Source organism: Cydia splendana, chromosome 25 (genome assembly GCF_910591565.1).
Source record: "Cydia splendana chromosome 25, ilCydSple1.2, whole genome shotgun sequence".
NCBI lineage: Eukaryota > Metazoa > Arthropoda > Insecta > Lepidoptera > Tortricidae > Cydia > Cydia splendana.
In genome coordinates, this window is record NC_085984.1 from 5,291,266 (window position 1) to 5,305,065 (window position 13,800).

The following is a 13,800-nucleotide window of genomic DNA, read 5'->3' on the forward strand; positions in this document are numbered from 1 at the left end:
ACAATATACGTACACATCTTGACAACGACATTTAATTAAACATCGACATTTATTTAATTAAACAAACCACATAAGAATTAAGCCTCACTCATGTATACAAATTGTTCTTTTTTGGGTTATATCACTAATTAACTAACAAATAACTTACCTATCGAACGATCTCAAACTGAAAACTTCAGTTCCAAATTCAAAAACGTTCATAGTTTCGTAATAACGTTTGAATAGCCAATACATACCAGCGTCAAGTGGAAAATTTCATTACCGACCCCCATACCAATCTAAACTGTATTTATATAATGGAAAGACTGAATTTTCTTTGACAGCGATCTAAATCGGACCACACACGTCGAAGCGGCGTGGATTTAAAAAAGGAACTCACCAACCGCGCCTCGTTCGTTACCTCATCATCGAGTTCTTTTTTTGAAATTCTTTTTTTTCTCCTGCGGCTAGCTTTATACAAGGGCTCTAAAATATTATAAGGAATAATGTTGTACCTTTATAGAAGATTTCGGTTATAAATTAGCCGGTTTTATCGACCGACTTCTGATGTCCAGTAGTGTGGATGGCGTTTTATAGTTTTTTAAATACGGCACGGCAAACTTAGCTTTATCTGTGGCAGTGTCGCCACGATCACACTTGGGTTTTAAATTAGTAAGCGGCCGGGTTAGTTCTAGATTACGCCGCTTTAAGAAATAAGTTTGTTTTTTATTTTTCTTGAAAGTGGGATTATTTTGTTATCGGCCAGTAATAAAGTAGGGTCGGTGGGAGCGATTTGACGATAAGTTTCGAATTAAGAACGATCGCTTTAATTGGCGGGAAATAGGCCGCCATCTTGGATGTAATTGGGGAGTTTTGGTATTTGTTTGTACTAATTAACTGTCGGATTCTAGATAAAATATTTTACGCAAAACGGTTTTCTAATAGATCTTTTTTCCTTATTTGAGAGCTAATATAACCCGCTAGGACAGTATTATTTCAGTTTAATAATTATTTGTTTTACAAGGGTGCAAAGTTGTTGTTTAACCCCTCATAATATGTATTGGTAATCAGGAAAGCGAAAGATCAAACCACGAGCGTAGCGAGTGATCCGAAAAGAGGTATCTTGACATTCTTGAGAGTGGCGAGGGCTTCATTTCAAGCCACGGAGGTTAAACAAATTTTGCTACAGAAAGTATTTTTCATTACACCTGTACAGGCTGTACACCAACGCGAAAATACTAATAGTAAAAAAAGAAAAAAAAGCAACAGATAAGACATGGCGCGCGAAACTTGCAACGGAAGATATGGCAATCGCGTGGGCTTACCTACCTAATATCTCAATTACCTACTTTTAAAATTTACTTCTCTTCAAAGTTTTCCCTCGGTTATATCACAAGCTATTTTGTACCTATAGGTTCTAGAACTATAGCTGGGTACTGGTTACTGCTATGGTAAGTACGCAGAATAACGATATACAATTAAAAATAAATGAAAATTCGACAAATTTTCGTGACTTTTTTTAATCGAGCCAGCTTTTTCGTTGAGGTTTGCTCTTGCAAATATAGCCTAGATTGTGTTTTTTTTATTTATTAATTAATTTAAACTTTATTGCACAATACATAAAAATAATGTACAAGTGGCGGACTTAATGCCTAATGGCATTCTCTACCAGTCAACCATCGGGCCAAACAGAGACATGTAAAAATGCATAAATGCATGTAATTTTTTCATGGCATTTGCCCTCGATTATAATGTGCAAAAATGAAATATAAAAACTACTAAGTTGCGTTATCCCCCGCTTAAGCAATAAACGCAACCACAGATACCTAACTGCAAAACTCTTGAGGTGAGATCATAAAATGTAAATAATTTGTAATAGCAGAGGGTGAGATAAACCGCGGGGCACTTTGCACCCCTCGGCGGGGTTATTGGATGAGTTGGGGTTGATTTGCAGCGGATAAAATACAGGAGGAAATTGCAGACTCTGGCCTCGTTTATGTTTAGGATGTAACCGAAAAAGTCATTATTTTACAAGCTTTTTATTAACTCGCAACCTGATTGTACGGGTCAAATCTCGCAAGTTAAATTTGACTTCCCGACTTCTAATGAAGCTGAAAATTTGCATACATATGAGTCGGGTGACAATGACAATGCTATATTATAGTACCACCGAGCTGTATACTCGTAGTACAATCTAATGGAGAGTGCTGAGGGTAAGACCTTCCTCCGGGAGCTGGGTCGTTGCCTGTTTGAAAGAGGCCTTGACCCGCTCCGGGTTTTTCCTGATGCAAGGGCTGTCCATCGCAATCCAACGCGGCAATGCAGCGAGCGTGATGGGTATCTTCGCGTCGGGGGCAGCACGGGACGGGTTTTATTTTATTTATTTAACATTTTAAATCAGGCAACAAGGCCCATATTATAAATACCTTACAGACTAACATATATATGCATTTTATATAAACTTAAAAAACTAAACACTATTTAGGCGACAAAACGGCGTGGCTCCGTTGAATCGTCTGGTCTTGTGTCGGATTCGGCAGTTAGTAGTTCGGTAGTGTTATTTTTGGTAGGTAGCTATTTTTTACATATTTAGTTTCTATCTATATTTAAGTTTCTACACTAAATTATTATCCAGTTTAGTTGCATTAAATTTATTTTATCTTAATCTTATCTGTCAGGGTAGAGCCGCTTAAAATGGAGCCCTACAGGCCTTCATCCCCCGGGATGTGGGTAATTTGGGCCAGTTAGCACCCTCCTTACATTCAATTGTCTATGTACCGTGTTCCCGAGCTACTTTAGCCCTAGGGCGTAACATTACCCACATAAAAAAAATACAAATTTAATAAACGTTCAAAGGATACTACAAGATAATTCTGAATTAGTTTAGTGATAATATTGTGTACCTAGTTATTAAAATCTATTATATTTTAATAAAAAATAGGTAAAGCTTTTATTTATTTATTAGTTAAAAATATAATCGGCTTCTAAACTTAAAGGTACGGAACTAGTTTGATCCGATGTTTCAGTTGGCTGAAGGTTAGGTTTCAGCCGAAACCAGAAACTATAGTTTTTGGAGTCAATTTACGCAAAAACTCCGGTTTCGGTGAAACACTATAAGGAACCCTGAAGGGGTTCCTTATCTTTTATTTAGAATTATGAAGTTTCGCTATTGTTTTTTCTGAGAAGGACTCGTGCAGCGTTTATAATCATATTGTTTTATTTTAATTATTTATAACGTTATCAACATGACGTATGTTTAATAAAGTTTATCTATGATACAGTAAAAAGATGTAGTACATAATTATTTTCCACCGTATTTTCTCGGAAACGTTCGTATTTGTCATGCTACTTCAGTCAACTTCACTACTTTTTGTACCGGGAGTGAGACTGACTGAAATGGCAAGACACGTTCGTACGTTTCCGTGAAAATACGATGGAAAATAATTATGCACTACATCTGTAGGTAGGTATACGAGATACCTACATCACGAAGAAAAATTGAAAGAGTTTTGTATATAAGATTCCATTTGGAATAACTTTCAAGAAAAGAGGTTACTCCCATCTTAAAGGCCGAAAACGCACTTGCAACCCCAGGCGTCCATGGGCGCCGGTAATCGCTTACCATCAGGCGATTCGTCTGCTCGTTTGCCTCCTATATTATAAATAAAAACGCCATACATTTCTGTGTAAGAAACTAATGAGCTTTCTATACTTTTTCCTATGGGCACTACCGCAGTACTTCGTAGTTCAAAACGGACAAGTGCGAGTCGGACTCGCCTACCGAGGGTTCCGTACTTTATATTTATTTATTATTTATTATCTGTGAAAAATTCAACTGTCTAGCTACCACGGTTCATGAGATACAGCCTGGTGACATACAGACGGACAGACGGACAGTGGAGTCTTAGTAATAGGGTCCGTTTTTACCCTTTGGGTACGGAACCCTAAAAACAGACTTAGGTAATAGGTATAGCCAGTCAAACTAGTTCGTTAGTAGAAAAAGGCGCGAAATTAAAAAAATCTATGGGACGATAACCCTTCGTGCCTACCTACACTTTTTAAATTTGCCGCTCTTTTCTACTGACGGAAATTGCTTGACAGAGTATATATACCAGACACCAAGGCTCGGAACCGGTTTATTCTTCATACAAAAAGTAGTAGTACATAGTAGTAAAACACTATATTGTACAAAAAGAAACATAAAACATGAAAGAACACAAATCATCCGAAAAAAGCCGGTACCATCAAAAGTACCAGTATTATTACGTTCTTTTTCGTTCTTTGGTTTATTGTTTCATTTTTAATGGGACAATATAATAATACGAAGTAGTTACCTAAAAATATGATTCAATCCTACGAAGCATAATCCTAAAGAGCATAAAATAATTAAACGTATTGTGCTGTTTCGGGTTTTTCAGAAAAACCGGCCCTGCGAGACACTTCTTAAGTTTCTTCACCTAATCGCATATCAAACAACTTTTCGTTACAAACAAACCCAACAATGTCTTAATCGAAAACACAATGACACTTTAAAAAAGAAAATCCATAGACAACGCGCGTTTTTCTTTCAAGTTCCGCTCAAATTTCACCTTTGACCCAACGAAGAACTTGAGCGTTATTGTCTCTGCTTACCAAACATATGACTCTAGCTCTGTATATTTAATTACTTAAATAAAAGGTAAACAAATAATTTGCACATTTTCGGGTAGTTAGAACATTTATTGATTAACCAACCAAATATAAAACCACCTGGATCTGTCACTGAACGAGTTGACTTTAACCATGGTATAATAATATACTCCGCCTGGTACTCCATTCCGAGATTCGCGTATGACCTAACTGACACGCGGCTACGTCATCATGCTGTTTACAGGTTCTCAAACTTTGAAATGTGGGAGAATTTTAACCAACGGTGAAAATTATTTTAACGGCATTAATTTTAAGTTATTCATGTAGAAACATAGTAAAATAAAACAAATCTAATGTATTAAATTAAACTTTATTTATCTATACAAGACAAACGTTTAAAAAACTAATTCACAGTTACACATTAATTACCAAGCTTACGACGTGAAAAGTTTGGAAAACACTGCGACTGCTGACACTGAGCGAGAAGGAAATAACAATTAACACGCGTTCGACAAGGATGACGGTCAGGGCATGAAGTTATCTAGATCCGAATTGTCAAATGTCCACAGCGCTATCCTGTGTTGCCAGTAGTATAAACAGAATTACCCGAAAGTCTGAAATTTCTTTCGTGAATCGGAAGATATTGCTAACGAGTAATTAAAAATGACGTGTTATTGTAAAATTTAAGCTAAAATACATATAAATGAAAATTATAAAATTATAAAGAAATATTTTAACTTATTAACCATAGGTATAATGTACCCATGTAACATGTTATGTTGAAATAAAGTGGCAATGTTATTGTGACGTAATCGCGTGTCACTCTGGGAATGGAAGACCATGTTTTATTAGACCATGACTTTAACCTACATTATTTGATCATGTAATGTTTTCATCTACCCTCAACTGGCATAAGGAGCCATTTGAGGGTAGATTTCGTTTACTCTTTTTTAAATACCCAAAGATCATAGTCTAATAAAACATGGTCTTCCATTCCCAGAGTGACACGGGCCTATGTCACAACAACATTGCCACTTTATATAGCACTATCGCATATTATCATATAGCGCTGTCGCATGATGACGTAGGCTTGTGTCAGTCACGTGACCACGAAAAGACAGGAAGAGAGTACCAGGCGGAGTATATTATTATACCATGCTAAAGATATAGCTAACGAGCGAACCGTGACTTCGAGAAACTAGTAGAAGCGGGTACTTATGAATCGTTTCGTTTCAAAATGAGATTGTATGGGAGCGCCTAGGTTTATGTACGTGACTCAGATGCAGAAATGCCCGTTTTCCGTACTGCGACATAGGTATACCAACTGTTAAACTCTCCACACCGCAGTTAAGGATGACTCACGCTAGACCGGGCCGGGACCGGGCCGTACGTAGCTTCCGGCGCTTCGTTTTCTATGGAAAGCACCACGTGATCACCGATCAGCCATCATAGAAAATGACATGTCGGACGCCTCGGCCCGGGCACAGCCCGGTCTAGCAAAACAGTAACATTAGCTAACTTACCTAGTTAGGCTAGTTACCTACTACTGATGCACAGTGTCGCTCAGCTCTACAAAAGTTAAATGCCATGTTGATGTAGAGGGCGTGCATGAACTATAGGGGGCAGCATAGGAGCCGTCAGATTTTTGGCGCGAGGCGTAAATGTGTGACGTTTATGCTTCCGATGTAGCCCATAAGATACTATGCACAAGGAAACGTACCTACGAAAACCGTAGATGGTAGCACTTGCTTTGACAATGTACATGTGCGCATATGTTTCCGATTCAGGCCACAAGATGGCAGACCCTACAACGCGCACGGTCCCTATAGACGCGAACTCTTCGGCTCGGCTCTTTGAGTATTTAGTAACTGATGGAGACGCCATGGCTGTCATTTACTGTACAAAACAGTCTGCCAATTATTGCGGAGGAGGGGCACGTCAAATGTATGGCTATTTGTACATGAGTTGTACGTAACGTACAAATCTACTTAATCTACTTCTTTTGTTACTTATGCTTTTTTTTGACATTTAGATTTTATTCTAGAAATTCTAGACTAGTATTTTTTTATACAATCTTTTTAATGTTTGACGATCCTTTTGTGAAATTCTTAGTGTTAAATTTGATATGTATAATAATCCAATTTTATTATGGAATAATATTAACATCAATAAATTGCTCTGATAATTAGATTAAGATTAATTACGATTCATAAGAGCTTGTTGCTAGGCCTACATGAATAAAGTATATTTTTGATTTGATTTGATTTGATTTGAATAGCCATGTCAGATAAACGTCAGTCCATACAAAAGTTTGCACAGTTGTGCAAGGTTATCGGCAGAGGGGTAAGCTCTTAAAGGCGACTCCGGCTACTAAATGCTCTAAGGTACATCTACTTCGCCTGAGCGTTGAGAATGTAGATTTGACGTGCCGACGGACTCTTTGAAATAGGATATTCAGAGATTTGCATTTAAAAACAAAGGGGTATTGGAATAGTTGTCTTTTGGTTCGAATCTGAATAAGGGAGAGGTTGGATTTCTTTTAGCCGACTCCAGAAGAATTTCTTTCTATTACCCCTGCGTGCATTCTTCGAGATTAAATGTTTTATTTGTCTTGATAAGATTCGATATTATTTTCATACTTCTGTAATATCTATAGGTAGTCTGTCTAATCCAAGTTTGCACGGATTCGAATAGGACAAGCTGAAACGTTGGATTAAGACGAAACAGGAGCTGAGTTTTAAATATTTTAGGTAAATATACCGGTCTCGCTAACGGAAGCGGCACCTAAAAGTAGTGCGATAAGGACAAGGCGAAAAATCCTGCGTAAAAATCTCAAAAATCGAGGTTTCGAACTCCCCTGTATCCTCCTCCAAAACTTAACCAATCGTAACCAAATTTGGAAATCTAAATGATTATGAAATTATCTGTGTCGGACCGTTTTGGTTTTTTGGCTAATTGATATCAGTTTTGAATACCACGCCTCTCATTGCGGCATAGTCAATTAGGCCATTTTGGCCATTTTTGAAGGGTACTAGCGCCTTAAAAAACAAAAATATCAAAAAAAGCAAAACGGTCCGACACAGATATTGACAATATTAATCTGTGTTGAAAAAATCATTGCTCTTGCTTCAAAAACGAGGAGTACGTTTGTATGGAGAAATGACCACTCCCGTTGGCTCTAAACTAATATCGCTTTAGACCCGTTTAAATCACTAAATACCTTTTAAAATTTTAAATATGGCGTCGTCACTCGTCAGCCGCCAGCTTCCTATAGAGAGGTTTAATTTCCATTGAGCTAAAATTTTAAGGGAAGTATCTTCATTGGAGGTAAATTTTAAACCGGTTTCCCACGCCTTTGCTTTGGGTCTATGACAACCGTGATATTGAACGATTTCCCAGCGATTATCTTAGCCCTAAAATTACTGGACGGATTATAACATTATTGGAAATGAATTATGTACACTTGTACTACATATACCCCTAAATTTTAAAACTATGATCCAAAACTAACTTGAATATCTTGATTTAAGTGTGAATCTTATTTAAATGACTTATTTCTAATCCAAAATATTTTATTTATGTAAGAAAAACCACAGAAAATACTAAAACTAACGTTGCTTTTGATATTTAATTAAATATTGAACTTGAGGACCATTTTTAGGGTTCCGTACCCAGAGGGTAAAACGGGACCCTATTACTAAGACCGCTATAACAACAAATACTAAAAACAGAATAAAATAAAGATTTAAATGGGGCTCCCATACAACAAACAACGTGATTTTTGACCGAAGTTAAGCAACGTCTGGCAGGGTCAGTACTTGGATGGGTGACCGTTTTTTTTTTTTGCCGTTTTTTGCATTATGGCACGGAACCCTTCGTGCGCGAGTCCGACTCGCACTTGCCCGGTTTTTTCCTTTTGAGGTACTTTCAAAAACCCAACCCACTGAAAAGCAGAAATATTTTTGAATTTTGAAAAAGCGTTACCTACGAGAAAGGCACAATAGTTATTTGTTTTACTAGGGGGCAAAGTTGTTGTTTAACCGCTCGTGCTAATATTGATACCCGAGCAAGCGAAAGATCCCAAAGTTGAACCACGAGCGTAGCGAGTGGTTCGAAAATGAGATCTTGAGGGTTGCGAGGGTTTCAAAGCACGAGGGTTAAACAAAATTTGCCTCCGAGTGAAACACAACATTTTTCACCACACCAACCCGAAGCAAATATTTAATGTAAAATATCAAACAAAATCAAACCAAATCAAATCCAAATGAATGTTTTTAAATATTTATCATCCAAAATCATCATTTAAAAGTCAATTCTACCAGCAAACATAAGAAAACAACTCAAAATTTGCATTTGATTACTTTGCCTCACATGTGAATAAAATGCAACTTTGCTATCAGTTTTTGAAGTGCAAAGTAAGCCTTTCCGAGCTGGTGTGGTGAAAAATAATATAATAAAAAACTTAACAAAATAGAAGAGGAATGTCATTACAAGATTCAATTAAGCAACATTTTTATCTTATAAGTTAATCAACAAATCCATTGTTATCCACACACCAAAGATGGCCCCCGATCCCCAAACCCCAAAATTAACATTATTAACAATATCCCCCAACGTCATCATTCACAAATCATCGTTTGAAAAAACATCCCCTACCGCGAAATGTATTTATAAAAACGCCCAATAACATGCGTTAATACACGAAAACATGCAGCTGTTGTCTGTGGTTAGAAAAAAAATTGTGGCCTGTGATTGGTCGGCGCGGAATGGCGGGAACATTCCGTGCATCTGTCAGTTAATATTGTCTATTTTGTCTAGTATTGCGTAACATGTGTAGTTGTTGCAAAGTTATATTTACTGTTGGTAGTGACTGTAATTTCATATTAATGTATAGGAGTTAGGTTAGTTTTTGCTGCGGTCAGTGTATTTGATAAGTTTGTGCAATATGTATGGGGCAGAGATAAAGTTTTATTTGCCATATTTGTTTATTGCCGTGTTATTGCGATGATAGTTTAGTGGGTGAGCGTGAATTGTTATATATGAAATGTTTGGTGGGAAATGTATTGTTCATATACATAAACTAAATTGTATATTTGCCTTTGTTACTTGCGTTAAATTATAATTCATTACACAATATTAGGGTAACCAAGAAAACTCAGTACTTACATAGGAATTATCCTAAATATAAAATCTACTCAAATTCATTTCTTGTCTTCGTAAGCTACCATATTATTGTTAATTTCGCCGAAACAAATCAGAGATTCTACCGCGAAAATCGAAATTCAAACTGTCGTTAACTGCCTCTCTATCGCTCGCGTATGCGAGAGTGATAAAGAGGCAGATCGCGGAAGAACCTCAGATCTAGAACTGCTTCTTACCCGGGGCTTTCCATCTAGAACTGCTATAGGGTAATTGCGTCAGTTTACCGTCCAGTGTCAGTTTCCGTCCACTTGACGGATTAGCAAATAATACGTTTAATTTTTAATTTGCTACTTGCGAAATATATTTTTTATATAGTAAGATAAATTGTTTAGATATTAAGGAGCCTTAGAAGGAGGTTTAGAAATTAGAGCCGGATGAAAACTAGCGCAATGATATATTATATGCAATAAAGGAATAACTTCTTATCTTAGTACCTATTTTTGCCGACTTCAGAAGTGGAATCAAGAAGATATGACATAAAGCGAACATCCATTATGCCACACGTGTGAACGATGACAACGCATTGCCTTCGAAACATAAAGTCATAAGTGCCATAACTTCTATATATTATACGTCCTTTTTGAGGTAACTGTGATGACAACGCAATATGGAAGAAGGGCGTAAGTGCCATAATATTCCATATAAGATAGAACCTTTTTTTAGCTGAATTTAGCGTTATTGGATTCCGAAATTGTCCCAAACCGCTGAATGTGGCTAAAAGTGTAATATCTAGTTATTGGGTATGGCTTTAGATATATAGGTACAGTTAGCATCAATAGTAGAGTACCGTCAACCGGGGTGAATAGGGATGGCTGGGGTGGATAGGGACAAAACTTACTTACCTACTTCATACAAAATCTAACTATTATTTTAATCTACATTTTTGTGTGTATTTTTTAAGAAATGGTCAGATAAATCACATTTAAAGTTTTGTCCCTATTCACCCCAGCCATCCATATTCACCCCGGTTGACGGTATTAACATTTATAAAACGAGTACATACTCGAAATTACACATTTTTAATTCAATCGCGTCGCAAATTACCTAAATAGATATCTAGAGATAGACCAAGAAAAGTCTGCAGCAATTTTGATAGCCCACGCAGTGCAAGTGTCATTTTAAACGTCAAACTTATATGAAATTATGACGTAAAAAATTACACTTGCACTGCGTGGGCTATCAAAATCGTTGCAGACTTTTCTTGGTTTAACTCTATGAATCTACTTTATTAAAGTTTTTGACGAACCGCGAGTTCTCAGTTTGACGCAAACAAATATGTAGTATAAAGACGAATACACATACATACCACACAAAATACACTTCGTCCACGTATACGTTTATATATAAACATAAAACAAACAGAACCTTAAAGAAGATCCGTGAAAAAACATTTTCTTACACTTTACAAGTCTGTAACTTTGACACCGTCTTGTTAGTCGCACCAAATAAGTACATTTATAAATATAAATAAGGGGGGATATAATACTCCAACACAATGGAGACTAACAAATGTTTTGCGTCGGCTGTTGTCACTTTTTCTATGTAAATGCGCGTTGTAATTTGTGAGCCCCTTTGTCGCCATGTTTTTTGTGTGCCGCCATTCTGTTTTACGCGCTTGGAGAGGAATTGCGAGTTGAAGGTGTAGGCTAACCAGATTATAATATATTACTTCATTCATATATAGGATATATAGTCAACAAATAATAGATATATCGCGCCGAAAAGAGTCACACCTAACCTAACCGCCGCCAAACAATGTTTTTTTTAAATTACATGAATTTTGACATAAGCATTCAAGTAACTACCTAGTTATGTTATGTAAAAATAGAGTTAGACTAAGAAAAGTCTGCAATGATTTTGATAGGTACTCAGTGCAAGTGTTATTTATACGTCACCATTTTATAGAAGTTTGACGTTTAAAATAATACTTGCACTGCGTGTGCTATCAAAATCGTTGCAGACTTTCTTGGTCTAACTCTAGTAATATCACTAGGTACACCTTATAAAACAAAGTCCCCCGCACTGCGTCTGTCTGTTTGTGTGTTTGTTCGCGATAAACTCAAAAACTACTGAACGTATTTTCATGTGGTTTTCACCTATCAATAGAGTAATTCTTGGGGAAGGTTTAGGTGTATAATTTGTAAACCCGTGCAAAGCCGGGTCGGGTCGCTAGTAAAGAAATAAGAGTGAGCAAAACATTTACATACAAAACTTCTACCCGCTTTATTTCCTTTGGACCTAAATATAACGATTTTTAGCAACAAAAACTATACTCTGTATCTTTAGGTATATATTTAAATAAAAGTAAACAAAATCTACCCTCAAATGGCTCCTTAAGCCAGTTGAGGGTAGATGAAAACATTACACAATCAAATAATGTAGGTGAAAGTCAGGTCATTCAGTGACTGATCCAGGCGGTTTTGTATATGGTTGGTTAACCAATAAATGTTATAACTACCCGAAATTTACAAATTGTTTGTTACGTTTATTGAAATAACTAAAGATAAGACTATAGTACCAGACATAGATATATGTTACGTAAGTGTCCTGACAGACCATATCCATAACAAATCCAGATCGAATTCATAAACCTGATATTACAATCAGAATACTTATCCTGGCCTAAAAGCCGTAACAGACTACCGCACCGCTCCGCGACCTTGGTTCACGTATCGGTAGTGGGTAAGGTGGTCGCCGTACGTGCTTTAAGGACGAAGCTATAAGTGAGAGCAAGAAAGAGATATTTTGACCGCACCAAGGTTGCGGTGCGATAGTCTGTTACGGCTTTTACACTGGTTCTTGGCTGAGAGTATCGCATCCAGGCCATACTTGTAAAAAAAACTTACAGTGGTTCGTTCAAAAACTCGACTCCCTCGCGCTATCGTAGCTAATAAGAATAATCGCTCGCTCGTTGTGCGCGGATAAATCAATTTGTTTTCAATGTAGTGTTTGTTTTAATTGGACTATCTTCATCTTTTGATATTCTTAATTTCATATATTTTTATGTTGATGGCAATCTGTCGTCAAAATGATATACTAAATAATATACTCGTTTAAAATGGTATGAAGTTAAGTTATATAAATAAATTTGCTTTGCTATATCATGTGAGGTAAAAGAAACAGTTTATTTTGCTCGGGGCAAAAGAAACAGTACGAGTATTTCCTCAAGCGTTACTCTTGTCCCAGTGTTTTTCTTACCCCATCTATCCTTAGCCGTATTTTTCCTGGTGGAAATTTCATGTGTCAGACTATTTAAAATGTACAAAACAACCTATTTCATGTATACATCGGTTTTAAAAATTTTATATTAGAGGGAAAAACTGGAAAAAATTACGCTTCCGGGAGGACTTGAACCCGCAACCCCCGCAATCCGTGCGTGCGTGCGTGCGTGCGTGCGTGCGTGCGTGCGTGCGTGCGTGCGTGCGTGCGTACGTGCGTGCGTATGTGTGCATCTGCTTTAAGCTTTAAGAAAATATCTCGGCCTGTTTGTTGTTATTTTCCTATTCTGTAGATAATAAATGCATTTTCACTATACAGGGTGGCTAAAGAATAACTGCATTCCCGTTGCCAGGGAGGTTTTGGGATTATACTGAGCAACTTTTACTATGGGACCAACCCCGAAATCGCGAAAAAAAATTTGGCTGTTTCTTACATTTTGGCGGGTCCATTTTCTATGGGTGGTAATTTTTTTTTGCGATTTCGTGATTGATCCCATAGTAAAAGTTGTTCAGTATAATCCCAAAACCTCCCTGGCAACGGGAATGCACTTTTTTAGCCACCCTGTATATTATGTCCTAAAAATCTGCCACTGAGTTACGAAAACGTGTAACCTTTTCGTTACATGACGATAAGAAAGAAACTATAAATTTCACTTACCACATTTTTGTAAAAAAAAAATATATATGGTAAAATGTGTATGTGATAGGTACAATTTGGGTCCAAGTATCCGACCCTGAGCAACTCCACCAATTACCGGCGTAGCTCTTAGTG